The sequence below is a fragment of the Balaenoptera borealis genome, assembly GCF_965194805.1.
Source record: "Balaenoptera borealis genome assembly, chromosome: 8".
In the NCBI taxonomy this organism is placed as follows: domain Eukaryota; kingdom Metazoa; phylum Chordata; class Mammalia; order Artiodactyla; family Balaenopteridae; genus Balaenoptera; species Balaenoptera borealis.
In genome coordinates this window covers 96,204,873-96,222,286 of record NC_138865.1, presented here as the reverse complement: position 1 = coordinate 96,222,286, position 17,414 = coordinate 96,204,873, and the positions used below count along the sequence as shown (strand labels likewise).

The following is a 17,414-nucleotide window of genomic DNA, read 5'->3' as shown; positions in this document are numbered from 1 at the left end:
ATGTGACTAATAAGGACAAAAATTTAATGACTGGCTCTATATCCCACAGTTAGATCCTTCTGCTACAGCTGCTTCCAAATATCTGAGAAGATTGTCCAAGATGGCAGAGTAAAAAGGCCCTGAGCTCACCTCCTCTCACATCAAAATCACAACTATCTGCAGAACAGCCATCAGTGAAAAGGACTGGAGCCTACCAGAAAAGATCTTCTACAACTAAAGACATAAAGAAGGAACCACAATGAAATGGGTAGGAGGGGCGGACTTGTGCTATCATCAAATCCTATACCCCTGGGTTGGCGACCACAAACTGGAGAATAATTATATTGCAGAGGTTCTCCCATAAGAGTGAGAGTTCTGAGCCCCAAATCAAGCTCCTCAGCCCAGGGGTCCTGGACTGGGAAGATGAGCCCCCAGAGTATGTGGTTTGAAGACAAGTGGGGCTTACTTTTTGAGAGCCCCCATAAGACTGGGAGAAATAAAAACTTCACTAGGGTGAAGTGCACACAAAATCTCACATGCACTGGGACCCAGGGCAAAAGGAGTAATTTGATAGGAACCTGGGCCAGACCTAACTGCTAATCTGTGGGGGAGGTGGGGGGGCACGGCAGCTGTGGCTCACCCTGGGGACATAGACTCTGGTGGCATTCATATTTGGGAGTGTTCTACCTTGTGGACACTGCTGTTGGCATCGTGGGATCCTCCTTCTAGCTCATTATCACCAAGAGCTGTTCCCACCCAAAAGCCTGTAGGCACTAGTACTGGGGACACATCAGGCCAAACAACTAACTGGGTGGGGACAGAGCCCCATGTGTCAACAGACAGGCTGCCTCTAGACACAGCCTTGCCCACCAGAGGACCAAGACAGCGCTACCCACCAGTGGGCAGGCACGAGCCCTGCTCTCCAGGAAGCCTGCACTAGCTTCTAGATCAGCCTCACCCACTATGAGGCAGACACGAGAAAACTACAATCCCTCAGAATATAGACCCAGCCCACCCACAGTAGGCCAGACCCTACCCTGGGCCCTGCCTACTAGCAGGCCAACACAAGCTTTGGGACACCCTGGACTCCATACCCAACTGTGTCAGGAATCAGCCCCCCCTCACCAGTGATCTGACACCAGCTCTGGGATCCCTGGGCCCTGCAGCCAGACTTTAGGACCTGGCTCTACCTGTCAGTAGTCCAGCACTAACCACAGGACCTGGCTTCACCCGTCAGGGGGTGGGCAACAGCCCTGGGGTCTTCTGGACCCTGAGTCTGCCCACCAGTGAGCCACCATAGCCCTGGGGTCCCCTAGAGTTCTGCAGCCAGTCACCTCATGACTAGACCCCAGCCAGCAGCATCTTCACAAGGCAGTGCCTTGCAACCAACTGGGCCAGGGGCCAAACAAGCCTACCAGACTGCTCACATAGTCAGCCCAGAGCAGTCAGAACTATCAGAAAGAGAAATTAAGGAGACAAAAGATGTGTACTCGGAAAACCATAAGACACTGCTGAAAGAAACTGAAGACAACACAAACAGATGGAAAGATAGATAGACTGTGTGTTCTTGGATTGGAAGCATTAGTACTATTAAAATCATTCTACCTAAGGCAATCTAGAGATTCAATGCAATCTCTGTCAATATACCAATGGCATTTTTCACAGAACTAGAACAAATAATTTTAAAATTTGTATGGAAACACAAAAGACCCTGAGTAGCCAAAAGAATCTTGAGAAAGAAGAACAGAGCTGGAGAAATCATGCACCCAACTTCAGACTATACTACAACGCTACAGTAATCAAGACAGACAGTATGGTACTTGCACAAAAACAGAAATATAGATCAATGGAGCAGGATAGAAAGCCCAGAGATAAACCCACACACTTATGGTCAACCTATGACAAAGGAGGCAAGAATATGCAATGGAGAAAAGACAGTCTCTTCAATAAGTGGTGCTGGGCAAAGTGGACAGCTATATGTAAAAGAATGAAATTAAACCATTCTCTAACAAACACCACAAAAAAATAAACTCAAAATGGATTAAAGACCTAACTAACTGTAAGACCAGATCCTACAAAACTCCTAGAGGAAAACACAGGCAGAACACTCTTTTGCATAAACCACAGCAATATTTTTTTTTGATCCATCTCCTAACGTAAAGGAAATAAAAGCAAAAATAAGCAAATGGGACCTAATTATATTTGAAAGCTTTTGCACAACAAAGGAAACCACTGAAAAAATAAAAAGACAACCAACTGAATGGGAGAAAATATTTGCAAACAATGTGACCAATAAGGGATTAATAACCAACATATGTAAACAGCTCATACAACATCAAAAAAACAACTTGATTAAAAAATGGAAAGAAGAACTGAATAGAAAATTTTCCAGAGAGAACATGCAGATAGCCAACAGGCATATGAAAAGATACTGAACATCACTAATTATCAGGGAAATGCAAATCAAACACGAGACAGCACCTCACACCTGTCAGAATGGGTATCATCAAAAAGAACACAAATAACAAATGTTGGCGAGAATGTGGAGAAAAGGGAACCCTCATACAGTGTTGGTGGGAATGTAAATTGGTGCAGCCACTCTGGAAAACAGTATGGACGTTTCTCAAAAAACTAAAAATAGAACTACCATATGACCCAGCAATTCCACTCCTGGGTATATATTGAAAAAAACAAAAACACTATTTTGTAAAAATACATGCATCCCAGTGTTCATAGCAGCATTATTTACAATTGCCAAGGTATGAAAGCAACCTAAGTGTCCAACAACAGATGAATGTATAAGGAAAATGTAAAATACACACACACACACACACACACACACACACACACACAATGGAATACTACTCAGCCACAAAAAATAATGAAAATTTTGCCATTTGCAGCAACATGGATGGACTTGGAGGGCATTATGCTAAGTGCAATAAGTCAGACAGGGAAAGATTGTATGATATCACTTATATGTGGAATCTAAAAAATACAACAAACTAGTGAATATAACGAAAAAGAAGCACACTCACAGATATAGAGAACAAACTAGTGGTTACCAGTGGGGGGAGGGAATGGAGGAGGGGCAATATAGGGGTAGGGGGATAAGAGGTACAAACTATTAGGTATAAAAGAAACTACAAAGATATATTGTACAACATGTGTAATATAGAGCCAATATTTTATAATAACTATAAATGGAGTATAACCGTTAAAAATTGTGAATCACTATATTGTATACCTGTGACATATAATATTGTACAGCAACTATACTTCAATGAAGTCTGTAAACAAACAAAAAAGCCAAATATTTGAAAACTTGCTTCTAATGGGATACCAATAAATATATTTTTCTGTGTTTACTAGTTTTGTGGGTCAACTTGGCTAGGATATAATACTCAGTTATTCAGTTAAACACTAATCTAGGTGATGCTGTAAAGATATTTTGTAGATATGGCTAACATCTACAATTACGTGACTTTAACTGATGTAAATTATCTTCAATAATTTTGGTGGGACTCATTAATTGGCCTAAAGCATTAAGAGTTAAACTGAAGTTTCACTAAAGAAAAAGAAATCCCACCTGTGGACTGCAGGTTCATCTCCTGCTCAAGATTTTCTAGCCGGCCAGCCTACCCTAGAAATATATTAACATTAAATAGACATATGTATAAAGAACATACGGAAGGGAGCCCTTATCTTTGACTGTAGGTGTTGAGGAAAGTGTCCAGGAAAGGTTACATTGAGATTTAAAGGGATTTGAAGGTTGTAGAGATGCTTTTCGGCAAAAGATGGTAGAAGGGCAATTTGCAACTAAGTACGTACATATGCAAGACAGAAGAAAGAGTGTGGAAAAAACCTCTTTGTTCAGGGAAAAGTCACTACACTGTGGCTGAAACATACAGCAAGATGAAAAGTGGCAAGAAATGGGACTGAAGTGATTGATAGATTAAAACTAGGTAACAAACTACCCTGAAGGTCCTGCTAAGGATTTTGAATTTTGTTCCCATGGTTATTAGGAAACCCTAGAAGACTGGAATAGGGTGATGATATGACCAGATCTGTGTTAATGGGTAATGGTTTGGCAGGGACAGAACAAAAGGTAGGGATATCTGTCATGCTGTTTTTATTCTCACTTTCCCTCTAGATTCAGTTTCAAGCACTTTTGACCAGTTTGGTCTCTCACCAAAGCCCAATTTCTCCATCTTTTAGAAACGCAGGGCAATAGGTTGAGCCCAGAGCAACCAACAAGACTGGATGAATGCTGTTCAGGTTAAGCTTAAATAGTAAGCAGAGGTGGTTTGAGCCAGGTAGGTCCCAGTGGTAGGTCTGGGCATGGAAATTCCAGCATTTGGACAGGTCAGGGCATCAGAGATAATGATGTTTGAGAGCAAGTCGTACAAAAGTAACCTCTGATCCTAGAGCAAAGGCTGTTCGCTCTCTGCCCTCTGCCCTCTGTTATGCTCCCAGAGCTGCATGGTAAGGACAAGGTTCTGGGGAATATGTCTGCAGTCAGAATTTCTAAATTGCACTTTGCCTTTTATCAATAAAGGTATAGAGTTATCAGGCCTTCTGGGTGGTTCTTACATTATTCATACTTACACAGAGCATCCTAGGTGACTCCAAGGCTGTGGAAATTATACCTGAGAAGAAAGATACAGAGCAGAGCACGTACCCTTTTGTGTGTTATCAACAATTATTGCATAGCCCAAATGAGAGTGTGAAGTGGTAAAACAAGAACACTTTGGACGTGGGACAGCATGGGAAGAAATTAAATGGAATTACACAGGAAGTGTCCAGATTTCAGTTATTGCCAATGAGGGGAATGAAGAAGGTGTCAATTTTCATTCTGAGTTCCAATGAGGAATTATTCTTCCTACTGAAAGCATCAAAACCCCTCAAAGAGAGACACAAGGTAAACCTGCTAAAGAGTGAAGAGCAGACATCTGAATACATACATCATAGGTAACATGCATACATAGAAATCAATTGATAAAGTCTATACCCAAAGTGAGCACTGAACAAGGGCTTAAGCAAAGATTGATAAAGAGATGATTGATATTTCATGGTTGAATGGCAAGGGAGAAGAACAGAAAGGGACACATGGAAGAAAAGGAGAAGAAAGTTGACCATACCAGGGGAAGAGAACTCAGTGCCCTCAGATAAAGCCTCTGTCTCTGTGCCAGTGGGAGGCTCCATCTGGCCCATAGCCCAGTCTCTGACCTTGAAGGGTTGTTCCTGCATCAGTCACTAGCGCAGACTGCCAAAATGCCAGCATTGCCAGATCTCAAAGACTACTACCTTATGCCAATGTTCTCTGTAAATCTTTGTAGCCAACACATTCTATCAGCTTCCCTTCAGTGGTTACTGTCAAAAATATAAAGCCCCACAGTTATCTCTGCTCACTCATATTTGCATCCCCTTACTGCTCTGATTTTCTCACTCCTGGTTTCAGTCTTACCGCTCCTCTGTCTTTCAAACGTTCCCAGTAAGACCTCTGGAATCCTCCATTATAAACAAATTCTCCCATATTCAGCTTATAATCTATTAATCCTTCCACCTTCCCCGCTGAAAATACGGTTTTCCTGTTAGCCCTCTGAAATGAGAGCTGCTCATTCATCCACATTTCACCTTGTTTGGTGTCAGGATGTAGGTTTGATGTTTTCTTTGATTCTCAATGCTACTTCCAGGTTTTTGTTCACCTATTGTAAAACTCCTATCCCTACAACCTCTGTCCTTACTCATCACTGTCTTCTTTTGGCTTCATGGGCCCTCCCCTTCATTCATTGTGGATTCTGGACCCACATAAATTTCTATGTCATGAGAGTGTCTTTAATTTCCATGTTGATGAGCCATCCAGCATCTCATATCATTAGTCCTGTGGCCTTCAACTCCACTCCATCTCACTTCAACCTAGTCATTCACTTTTGTGGCCATTCCTCAGACCTTGCCATCAAGTGGAATGCTCCTCCTCTGAAGTATAAAGCTTCAATTTCTCACATAAATCATCTTCCAGGTCCCTCAATATCTTATTCTGATCTCAAATGTCCTTCAACCTATTTGGTACCTTAAATCATTCACATCTTCCCATTCTATCAATTGTGTTCTTACCTCTCATCTTTTTCTGCCCAACCCAGGTCCCATAATGGACCATCAACTACTTCCTCAGTTTTCTCCCATCTTTCACTTTATCCATCTAATACATACCTACATTTGGTTTAGTATTTTTTCATTTTTTTTCTCCACTTCTATACTTTGTTTAGTGCTTCTAGAAAAAGCAGGCAATGATGCAGACTGAGAACTCTACAAATTCATGCTCTCCAAATTGACCCAAGAGTGGTTCATCAGTCTCCTTATCAGCTCTTGGTCATCTCCCCTTTCTGTTTCTCACTGATGCTCTTTTAAACCTCCACTCATCTCAAGTGCCCCACCCAACACCCACCTTCTTCATTCTTAGCAATGGTCTTGTGCCTTTCAAGAGTTCTAGAAAACGGAGTCTTCTCAATCCCTCTACCTACCTTATCTACACTCACACCAACTGCTCTCCTGCCATGTAAATGATTGAGTTGTCCTTCCTCTTGATCACAGCCAACCACTCATCTGAGTCCTGAGTACATCCTCCTCTAGTTCAACTTGCACTTGACTTTTTCAATCGTCCCACTTCCCTCCTGAATTAGTTTCATTCCTTCTCCCCAGCCAATAAACATTTTCAAGTTTTTCCCATTCAAAAAAAAGTGAGATTACCTCTTCAATCTTATAGATCCTTTTAATGACTGTCCAATCTGGCTCCTCCTCTTCTAAATCCAAACTGCTGAAACTCCTCAAAAAAAAAAAAAAAACGACTTCTACTTCCTCACTTTCCACTCACTCTTCAAGACACTGCCACGATGCTACTAAAACTAGCAAGAGCTAGTTATCAATATCTTTGAATTGTTAAATATCTTGTATATTTCTCAATAATTCCAGAATATGTGTGTGTGTGTATCTCCTATCCACACCTCTTCACAAAACTCCAAATTAATATTCAGTACTGGAAAAGTCCTTCAGCATGTCCCACAAGCACCTTGTGCAAAAGTGAACTTATCAGTTCCCTGTTTGAGCCACATCCTCCTTCAGCTTTGCCCATCACAGATGCCAGCACTGCCATTCACACAGTCTCTGAAGACTAAAACCTAGGAGGCACTTTGACTAACCCACAGTCAAGACGCCAATTTGCCATCCTCAATATTTCCATAATATGCTCTCTCTTTTCTACCTCAAATAGCTATTCAAGTTTGTATCCTCATTGTCTTTCACCTATAACACTTCAACAACCCATCTTTGGTTTCTTTGTCTCCAATCTTGCCTGCTACAGTCCATAGTGTAGAGTAACCTTGCTGAAAATGCAGATGTGATAACGCCATTTCCGTGATTAAACTCTTCAGTGGTTCCTACAGATATCCCTCATGATCTAGCCCTCGAACAGAATTTTCCCCCATTTCCAGCTTAGTACTTTATCATTCAACAACACCAAATTGCTTGTAGCTCCCCCTACACAGTGTTATATTTCTAACTTTGATTCTTTACTTGTACTGAGCTCTCTGCTGAAATGCTCTTCCCCAGCACTTGTCTTTGCCTGACTAACTTACTTTCAAACTTTTAATTCCAAATTCTGTATTACTTCCCTCAGAATGAATTTCCAAAATGATTTATCTGTTGTGTTTTCATATATCCTATACATACCTCCACTAAAATGGCCATGGTCAAGACAACTCTATTTTGCCAAATCCAGCAATCAACTACCCATTATCATGTTCATTAAACTCTGCAGCCTTTGGAAGAAAATGACCATTTTTCCTTTTTTGAGATACATTCTTCTCTTGGCTTTTGCAACATCAGTCTTTTGTTTTTCCCCTGACTGAAGCTGCTCAGTTTCTTTTGTAAGTCGCTCCTTATGGCCTCTAGTATGCATGTTGGAATGCCTCAGAGCTCAATCTTCAGCCCTCTTCTCTTCTATATCTAAAGCTATTTCTGAGCAATATCATTCACAACATTTAGATACCAAGTATATTTACTGCCTCTTACATCTATATCTCCTGTGTTGACCTCACCCCTGAGCTTCAGACCTGGATATTTAATTGCCATCTCAAACTTAACAAGTTCCTAAAAGCACTCTTGATTCATAATCTCCTTCTCCAGTCTTGCCTATCTAAGTTAATGGCTCAGCCCCAAACCTAGCGGCTGTCATTGGACATTCCACTTCTCTTACTCTTCTCTCCAAATATATCTTAAATCTGACCACTACGCATTATCTCCACTGCTACATACCAGTCCTGGTCGCCATCTTCTCTCATCTGCAATGGCCTCCTACCTGTCTCCTTGTTTCCATCTTGGCCCCTGCTTTCCATTCTCTGCCTTGCATAAAGTTAAATTAAATCATACATTAGGTTGTATAAAACCCTTGCATAAAACCCTCCAATAGCTTCTAATTGTACTTAGAATAAAAACCAAACTCCTTAATCATGACCTGTAAAGCCCCAGTGGCCTGGCCCCTTCCTCTGTCCTTGACCTCATTTCCCTGCACTAGTTTCCACATTTGCTAAGCTCTAACCACACTAGCCTTCTCTCTGTTCCTTTCCCCTCTCTTCCCATACCTTCCTACCTCAACTGCCTTCGCATTTGTGTTCCTTCTTTCTGGCATGTTTTTCCTTCTCATCATTGTATCCCTGTCCTAACTACTCTTTCTAAAATACCTCAACCCTCTACTCCATTCAGCCTCTATTCAACTATCACCATTTTTGTCTATATAACACCATTCTCTGAAATAATCATATTTCTAATCACATTTGTATGTTTCCCTATTTAATTTTCATTAAGATCTATGTGAGCAAGGACCTTATCTGTCTTGTCACTGCTGTATCTGCAGGGCCTAATGCCTGGAGTATTGTAAGCATAAGTGCTTTCCCCTCTGACCCTTCCCATGATAGATCCTGAGTTTCTTGAAGCCACCCTAGTGACTTTAGCACAATGCCTGGCACACAAGGGTTGCTAAAATGTTAATTAAATGAATGAGTGAATGAATACACAAACATGAGTAAACTTATGCTAGCTACACTGGCTTCATATTTTCACTTGTTACTCAGAGAAAGAAAATTGTGAGTTGACACCAGAACTCACTATGTTACTTATGGTATATCATATATAAGTATGCCCAAGTCAACTGTGAATTAGCCATATAGTTCCCATTCCAGGATGAGGATTTAATCACATTGAACTAATCCCTTTGTTGTCTGTTGTAAAACTCTGAATTAGAAAATGTTTGCAGACAGAGGGATAGAGAGACATCTGGTTTGGGAGGTGTACGCCTTGCCTTGGCTACTCTGGGTCCCAGAGGTGGCTAACCCCATAAACATCTTCCTCATAGAAGGCTGAGTGAAATCCATGCCTGCCACAGTGCCATGTCTTATCATTTCACTGAAGTTATCCATTTGTGAGTCCAATGAACTGGTTACATTCTTTTGTTACTCGTTTTCCCCTGGTTGATGCTTTTTAATCTAAAGAGCAACCATGAATAACCACTGTGGTGGTTCCACACCCATCGGAGAGGTTATCCAAGGAGATATTATTTGGAGAAAAAGAAATAATTTGGCACCTAGGTCCATCCCTTGGCTAGGGAAAAAGCAGTGGAAACATATGGAAAAATTGCCAGGAAAACCCCATTTTCCATAATCAACAAGTTGACCAAGAGTTTGCCTTGGGTTTACTAGAGCACTCTAATTTCACGACAAGGATTTGCTTCCTTATTAGTCTGAAGGGGAGGAAGAGAGTCCTTTTTCACAGCCCTTGGTGAATGTTTCATCCACACCATCCCTGCTTATGGACTTGAGAGAAGATTTCATCATTTTGTGGATTTTGCCCAGTTGGAAGGAGGCAGGGTCGTGTGGGGGAAAGCCTTGACGTGTGGGTGTCAGCGAGGTGCTAATTAGAACCTTCTTGAGTAGTCATCTCTGTCCCCATTAAAGGTAACTCTGTTCTTCCAGTTCCAGTTCCAAAAGCGTTGGAGTCATCCTTGCTTCCTCTCTTTTTCTCATACTGCTTATCCCATCCATCTGCAAATACTATCAGCTCTACCTTTCAAATACGTCACAAATCCAACCATTTTTTCTCTCTTAGCCGCCACTTAAGTCTAAGCAACCATCCTGTCTTACCTGGATTATTGCAAAAGGCTTGTACACAGTCTCCGTGCTCTTAGCAGACACAGTGATCTTTTTCAAGCACAAGTCAGATCATGTCACTCTTCTTAAAACCCTCCAGTGGCTTCTATCCCACTCAGAATAAAAGCCAACATCTTTACAATGGTCTACATGACCCTATATGTTCAGGCCCCTATAATCTCTTTGGTCTCATCTCCTACTTGTCTCTTGCTCATTCACTCCACTCCAGACACTCTGCCCCTTGTTGTTCTTCAAACACACCAGCCATACTCCTACCTCAGGGCCTTTGCACTTACTATTTATTTCTGCCAGAAATACTCTTCCCCAGAAGGTCAGCAAGGCTCACTCCCTCATCTCTTTTATGTATTTACTCAAAGCCTCTGCCTTAGTGAGACCCTTCCTATTGGATGGGGACAAATGCCCATTATCCTACAAACACTCCCCTTTCTATGCTTTTTTTTTTTTTCATAGAACTTCTCTCCATCTGGCATATATATTCTATTTATTGTTTATAACTCCCAAGAGAATGTTATTTTCCACAAAGGCATGGGTTATGTGTGTTTTGTTAGATTCTGTATCCTCAACACCCAGAACACTTGAAACAGACGAGGCACCCAATAACCCCTTATTGAATAAATGAACCCTCTGAGGATTGAATGGAATCATGTATGCAGCATACATGGCAAATGGTAAGGGTTCAAAAAATATTAATTTCTATCCTCATCCCCTCTCATATTGACTACAATATCTGCCATAGTGATTGTTTAGAATGGCATATCACTATGGAAACATAAAACAAATTCCCAAAGGAATTTGTATTAATCATAGATGAGTGATTTATATGGCATTATTTATAGAATCAAAGGCCATCCAGATATATTCTTTGGTCAAAATAATAAGACATTTGATAAATTTATATGTAATCCAGCCTGCATGAGTGCTAGCAGTGACAAATAATAAATAAAAAGTTCAAATATCTAGACTTTACTGAGAATGAGAGGAAAAAACTTATGGGTAATTTTCATACTACATGGTAAGAAGGAAAATACATGGGTTCAACCCCCAGCCTACCTCTCTGATTGGCTGTGTTCCTTGGGCAGGAAATTTTAGATTCTTAGAGCCTCAGCTTTTTCATTAAGAGGATGGGAGTATGATATTCTCCTTCTTGGGGTGTTTCAGGGATTACAGAAATAACACATGTGAAAGGATGTATCCCAGAGTTTACTGATGGAAAACAACAGAAGTTAATTTTCACTAACCAAAAGTCTTATCCTGATCCTATTTTTTCTTCATCTATAGACAACAACTGAAGGGAAGTATGGTCACCTGGAAGAGGGCTTGCCCTGTGTGTGCATGTTATACCCTCCCTCTACAGTAAAAACAGCTGAGCGCTTACTCTTGACCAGATGCTGATTCTCTCTTCTGATATCTTTAACAAGTGTAGGAGGTGTACATAGTTACCACTGTCTAGATGCAGAAACCAAGGGCCAGAGTGATTAAGTCCCTCAACCAATATCACACACAGACAGTAATTGGCTGAGCCTAGGCTCCTGATACTGTGCCCTGAGCTGTGTCCACTACACTACAGAGTGGTCAGTGTAGGAGCTAGAACCATCCAGAAGCCTCACAAGGCTGCTCTGCTTGTGGTTTGGTTTATTTCCCAGAGTATAAGCACCTCCAAGTAGCATCTCAGAATGATTCCTCCCTGTACACACAGCACCTAGCACTGGGTATGGCACATGGTAAATGCTTGAGAATTGTTTGCAGATTGACGGAATGAACACGACCTGAATTATTCATCAGAAGACAGGGATTATTGAACCCCTACAATGGGCTCAGGACAAGCCTCTTCAGGTTGCACTAGAGCAGCCTGGGCATCTGGACACCCAGCTAACCTGAAAAGCCTTCATGACATGGTCTGGGGGTCCAACTAACATCAACCTATCACCTCCCCTCGGCCAACTCAGCACTTACAGCCCAGGGCCAGGCCCTCAACCTGAGAACATTGCACAGATGATCCCATCCCTGGTAAATCCAATAGACCATTTAAAGGTACAAGAAGCTATTTCAGCTCAGATTCTGGACACATGGCTTTTACATGATACCAGTTATTATGAACAACCATCATCATAAAATAGAGCTTCCATAGAGCAAATTATAGTTTTCAAAGTGCTTTCACATCCATCGCTTCTAATTCTCACAATAACTGTTCAAGGTAGTTCTGATTCACCCCCTTTCACATCTGAGTGGACTGAGTCTCAGAGAGACAAAGTATCTTGCCAAAGAAGACACAGATGAAAACGGTAACTTTGCTTATTCAGAGCCTGCTCTGGGCCATACACTCTGAGGAGCACATCACTTACATTATCCCTTTTAACCTTCGCAGTGGCCTTATGACGTAGGTAACACCGTGTTTCATATATTTCATAGGAGAAATAAATTTCTCAAGGTTGCACAATTGCTAAGAGATGAGGCCAAGATTAACACTCAGACCAGAGCCTGCCCTTTTTCCCACTTTGCTCTGCTGCCCAATGTGGTGCAGTAGTAGCCTAAGAAAGGAAAGATCCCAACTCACAGGTCCTGACTCTACAAGCAGGAGAAGTCTGGAAATCCGTGGATTAATCTCAAGTACTGCACTCCTTGATTTTTCTCCTCTTAGTTGAATCTTGCATTTGAAACTTCCTTTGGTAACTCCGGGTGGAATTTCTCCAAGTGATTTTTCTTAAAAATAAATGGCTAATTTCACACTCCTCTAATTCATCTTATGTCATGATGACAAACTCACCTTCCTCAATACAGTTTTCACTATGTCACTTTCTAGTTCAAGACAATTAATGGCTCCTTATTCCTTCCTATGTGAAATCCAAGTTCCCTACCTGGCTTTACCTAACCGTCTCAGTGTATCATCCACCTGTTCCCATCACACCCCCTCTTCGTCAGCGGGCTCCTCCTTCCCCTAAGAAGTCTTCTCTTACTGCCTCTTCCTGCCTTAAACCAGTGACTCTCAGGGACCATCAGCATTAAAAAGAAAACAAAAGTTTTGGCAAACCACACACTTAGTTTTTCAAATTATGGAACTGGAAGAAACAGTGGCTTTATGGTCTCACAATCATTTCACAAAATAAAGAAAAAATTAAAGAAAAACATTAAAGGACAAATAATAGGATCAAAATAAAGAACTGTCAAAAGGAAAGATAGAGGAGGAGCTTCAAGATGGCAGAAGAGTAAGACGCAGAGATCACCTTCCTCCCCACAAATACATTAGAAATACATCTACACATGGAACAACTCCTATAGAACACCCACTGAATGCTGGCAGAAGACGTCAGACCTCCCAAAAGGCAAGAAACTCCCCATGTACCTGGGTAGGGCAAAAGAAAAAAAAAAAACGGAGGCAAAAGAATAGGGACGGGACCTGCACCAGTGGGAGGGAACTGTGAAGGAGGAAAGGTTTCCGCACACTAGGAAGCCCCTTCCTGGGCGGAGACTGCGGGTGGCGGAGGGGGGAAGCTTCGGAGCCGCGGAGGAGAGCGCAGCCATAGGGATGCGGAGGGCAGAGTGGAGAGGTTCCCGCACAGAGGATCGGTGCCGACCAGCACTCACCAGCCCGAGAGGTTTGTCTGCTCACCCGCCGGGGCAGGCGGGGGCCGGGAGCTGAGGCTCGGGCTTCGGTCGGATCCCAGGGAGAGGACTGGGGTTGGCGGTGTGAACACAGCCTGAAGGGGGCTAGTGCGCCACAGCTGGCCGGGAGGGAGTCCGGGAAAAGTCTGGAGCTGCCGAAGAGACAGGAGACTTTTTCTTGCCTCTTTGTTTCCTGGTGCACATGGAGAGAGGATTCAGAGTGCTGCCTAAACGAGCTCCAGAGACGGGCGCGAGCCGCGGCTATCAGCGCGGATCCCAGAGACGGGCATGAGACACTAAGGCTGCTGCTGCCGCCACCAAGAAGCCTGTGTGCAAGCACAGGTCACTCTCCACACCTCCCCTCCCGGGAGTCTGTGCAGCCCACCACTGCCAGGGTCCTGTGATCCAGGGACAACTTCCCCAGGAGAACGCACGAAATGCCTCAGGCTGGTGCAACGTCACGCCGGCCTCTGCCACCGCAGGCTCACCCCGCATCCGTACCCCTCCCTCCCCCCGGCCTAGTGAGCCAGAGCCCCCGAATCAGCTGCTCCTTTAACCCCGTCCTGTCTGAGCGAAGAACAGACGCCCTCAGGCGACCTACACACAGAGGCGGGTCCAAATCCAAAGCTGAAACACCCCCCGCACCCCCCACCCCTGGGAGCTGTGTGAACAAAGAAGAGAAAGGAAAATCTCTCCCAGCAGCCTCAGGAGCAGCGGATTAAATCTCCACAACCAACTTGATGTACCTGCATCTGTGGAATACCTGAATAGACAACGAATCATCCCAAATTGAGGAGGTGGACTTTGGGAGCAACGATATATATATACATTTTTTTCCCTTTTTCTCTTTTTGTGAGTGTGTATGTGTATGCTTCTGTGTGTGATTTTGTCTGTATAGCTTTGCTTTTACCATTTGTCCTAGGGTTCTGTCTGTCCATTTTTTTGTTCCTTTTTTTTAGTATAGATTTTAGCACTTGTTATCATTGGTGGATTTGTTTTTTTGGTTTGGTTGCTCTCTTCTTTCTTTCTTTCTTTTTTTTTATTACTTAAAAAAATTTTTTAATAACTATTTTTTATTTTAATAACTTTATTTTCTTTTATTTTACTTTATTTTATCTTCCTCTTTCTTTCTTTCTCTTTTTTTCTCCCTTTTATTCTGAACCGTGTGGATGACAGGCTCTTGGTGGTCCAGCCAGGCATCAGGGCTGTGCCTCTGAGGTGGGAGAGCCAAGTTCAGGACACTGGTCCACAAGAGACCTCCCAGCTCCACGTCATATCAAATGGTGAAAATCCCCAGAGATCTCCATCTCAACGCCAAGACTCAGCTCCACTCAACGACCAGGAAGCTACAGTGCTGGACACCCTATGCCAAACAACTAGCAAGACAGGAACACAACACCACCCATTAGCAGAGAGGCTGCCTCAAATCATAATAAGGTCACAGACACCCCAAAACACACAACCAGACGTGGACCTGTCCACCAGAAAGACAAGATCCAGCCTCATCCACCAGAACACAGGCACTAGTCCCCTCCACTGGGAAGCCTACACAACCCACTGAACCAAACTTATCCACTGGGGACAGACACCAAAAACAACAGGAACTACGAACCAGCAGCCTGCAAAAAGGAGACACCAAACACAGTAAGTTAAGCAAAATGAGAAGACAGAAAAACACAGAGCAGATGAAGGAGAAAGGCAAAAACCCACCAGGCCTAACAAATGAAGAGGAAATAGGCAGTCTACCTGAAAAAGAATTCAGAATAATGATAGTTAAGAAGACCCAAAATCTTGGAAATAGAATGGAGAAAATACAAGAAACATTTAACAAGGACCTAGAAGAACTAAAGAGCAAACAAACAGTGATGAACAACACAATAAATGAAATTAAAAATTCTCTAGAAGGGATCAATAGCAGAATAACTGAGGCAGAAGAACGGATAAGTGACCTGGAAGATAAAATAGTGGAAATAACTACTGCAGAGCAGAATAAAGAAAAAAGAATGAAAAGAATTGAGGACAGTCTCAGAGACCTCTGGCACAACATTAAACACACCAACATTCGAATTATAGGGGTCCCAGAAGAAGAAGAGGAAAAGAAAGGGACTGAGAAAATATTTGAAGAGATTATAGTTGAAAACTTCCCTAATATGGGAAAGGAAATAGTCAATCAAGTGCAGGAAGCACAGAGAGTCCCATATAGGACAAATACAGGAGAAACATGCCAAGACACATATTAATCAAATTATCAAAAATTAAATACAAAGAAAAAATATTAAAAGCAGCAAGGGGAAAACAACAAGTAACACACAAGGGAATCCCCATAAGGTTAACAGCTGATCTTTCAGCAGAAGCTCTGCAGGCCAGAAGGGAGTGGCAGGACATATTTAAAGTGATGAAGGGAAAAAACTTACAACCAAGATTACTCTACACAGCAAGGGTCTCATTCAGATTTGACAGAGAAATTAAAACCTTTACAGACAAGCAAAAGCTAAGACAATTCAGGACCACCAAACAAGCTTTACAACAAATGCTAAAGGAACTTCTCTAGGCAGGAAACACGAGGGAAGAAAAGACCTACAATAACAAACCCAAAACAATTAAGAAAATAGTAATAGGAACATACATATTGATAATCACCTTAAACGTAAATGGATTAAATGCTCCAACCAAAAGACAGACTGGCTGAATGGATACAAAAACAAGACCCGTATATACACTGTCTACAAGAGACCCATTTCAGACGTAGGGGCACACCCAGACTGAAAGTGAGGGGATGGAAAAAGATATTCCATGCAAATGAAAATCAAAAGAAAGCTGGAATACCAATTCTCATATCAGACAAAATAGACTTTAAAACAAAGACTATTACAAGAGACAAAGAAGGACACTACATAATGATCAAGGGATCAATCCAAGAAGAGGATATAACAATTGTAAATATTTATGCACCCAACATAGGAGCAGCTCAATACATAAGGCAAATACTAACAGCCATAAAAGGGGAAATCGACAGTAACACAATCATAGTAGGGGACTTTAACACCCCACTTTTGCCAATGGACAGATCATCCAAAATAAAAATAAATAAGGAAACACAAGCTTTAAATGATACATGAAACAAGATGGACTTAACTGATATTTATAGGACATTCCATCCAAAAACAACAGAATACAGATTCTTCTCAAGTGTTTATGGAACATTCTCCAGGATAGATCATATCTTGGGTCCAAAATCAAGCCTTGGTAAATTTAAGAAAATTGAAATCATATCAAGTATCATTCCCAACCACAACGCTATGAGACTAGCTATCAATTACAGAAAAAAAATCTGTAAAAAAATACAAACATATGGAGGCTAGAGAATACACTACTTAATAACCAAGAGATCACTGAAGAAATCAAAGAGGAAATCAAAAAATACCTAGAAACAAATGACAATGAAAACACAACGACCCAAAACCTATGGGATGCAGCAAAAGCAGTTCTAAAAGGGAAGTTTATAGCAATACAATCCGACCTTAAGAAACAAGAAACAGCTCAAATAAACAACCTAACCTTACACCTAAAGCAATTAGAGAAAGAAGAACAAAAAAACCCCAAAGTTAGCAGAAG

The 17,414-nt window shown here is 42.0% G+C and overlaps 1 long non-coding RNA gene across 2 annotated transcripts in view; it reads right to left on the bottom strand.

The window, feature by feature from the left end:
- The window catches only part of LOC309634296, a 514,820-nt gene that overhangs the window by 51,202 nt on the left and 446,204 nt on the right, over positions 1-17,414 (bottom strand). The gene's annotated exons all lie outside the window — the stretch shown is intronic.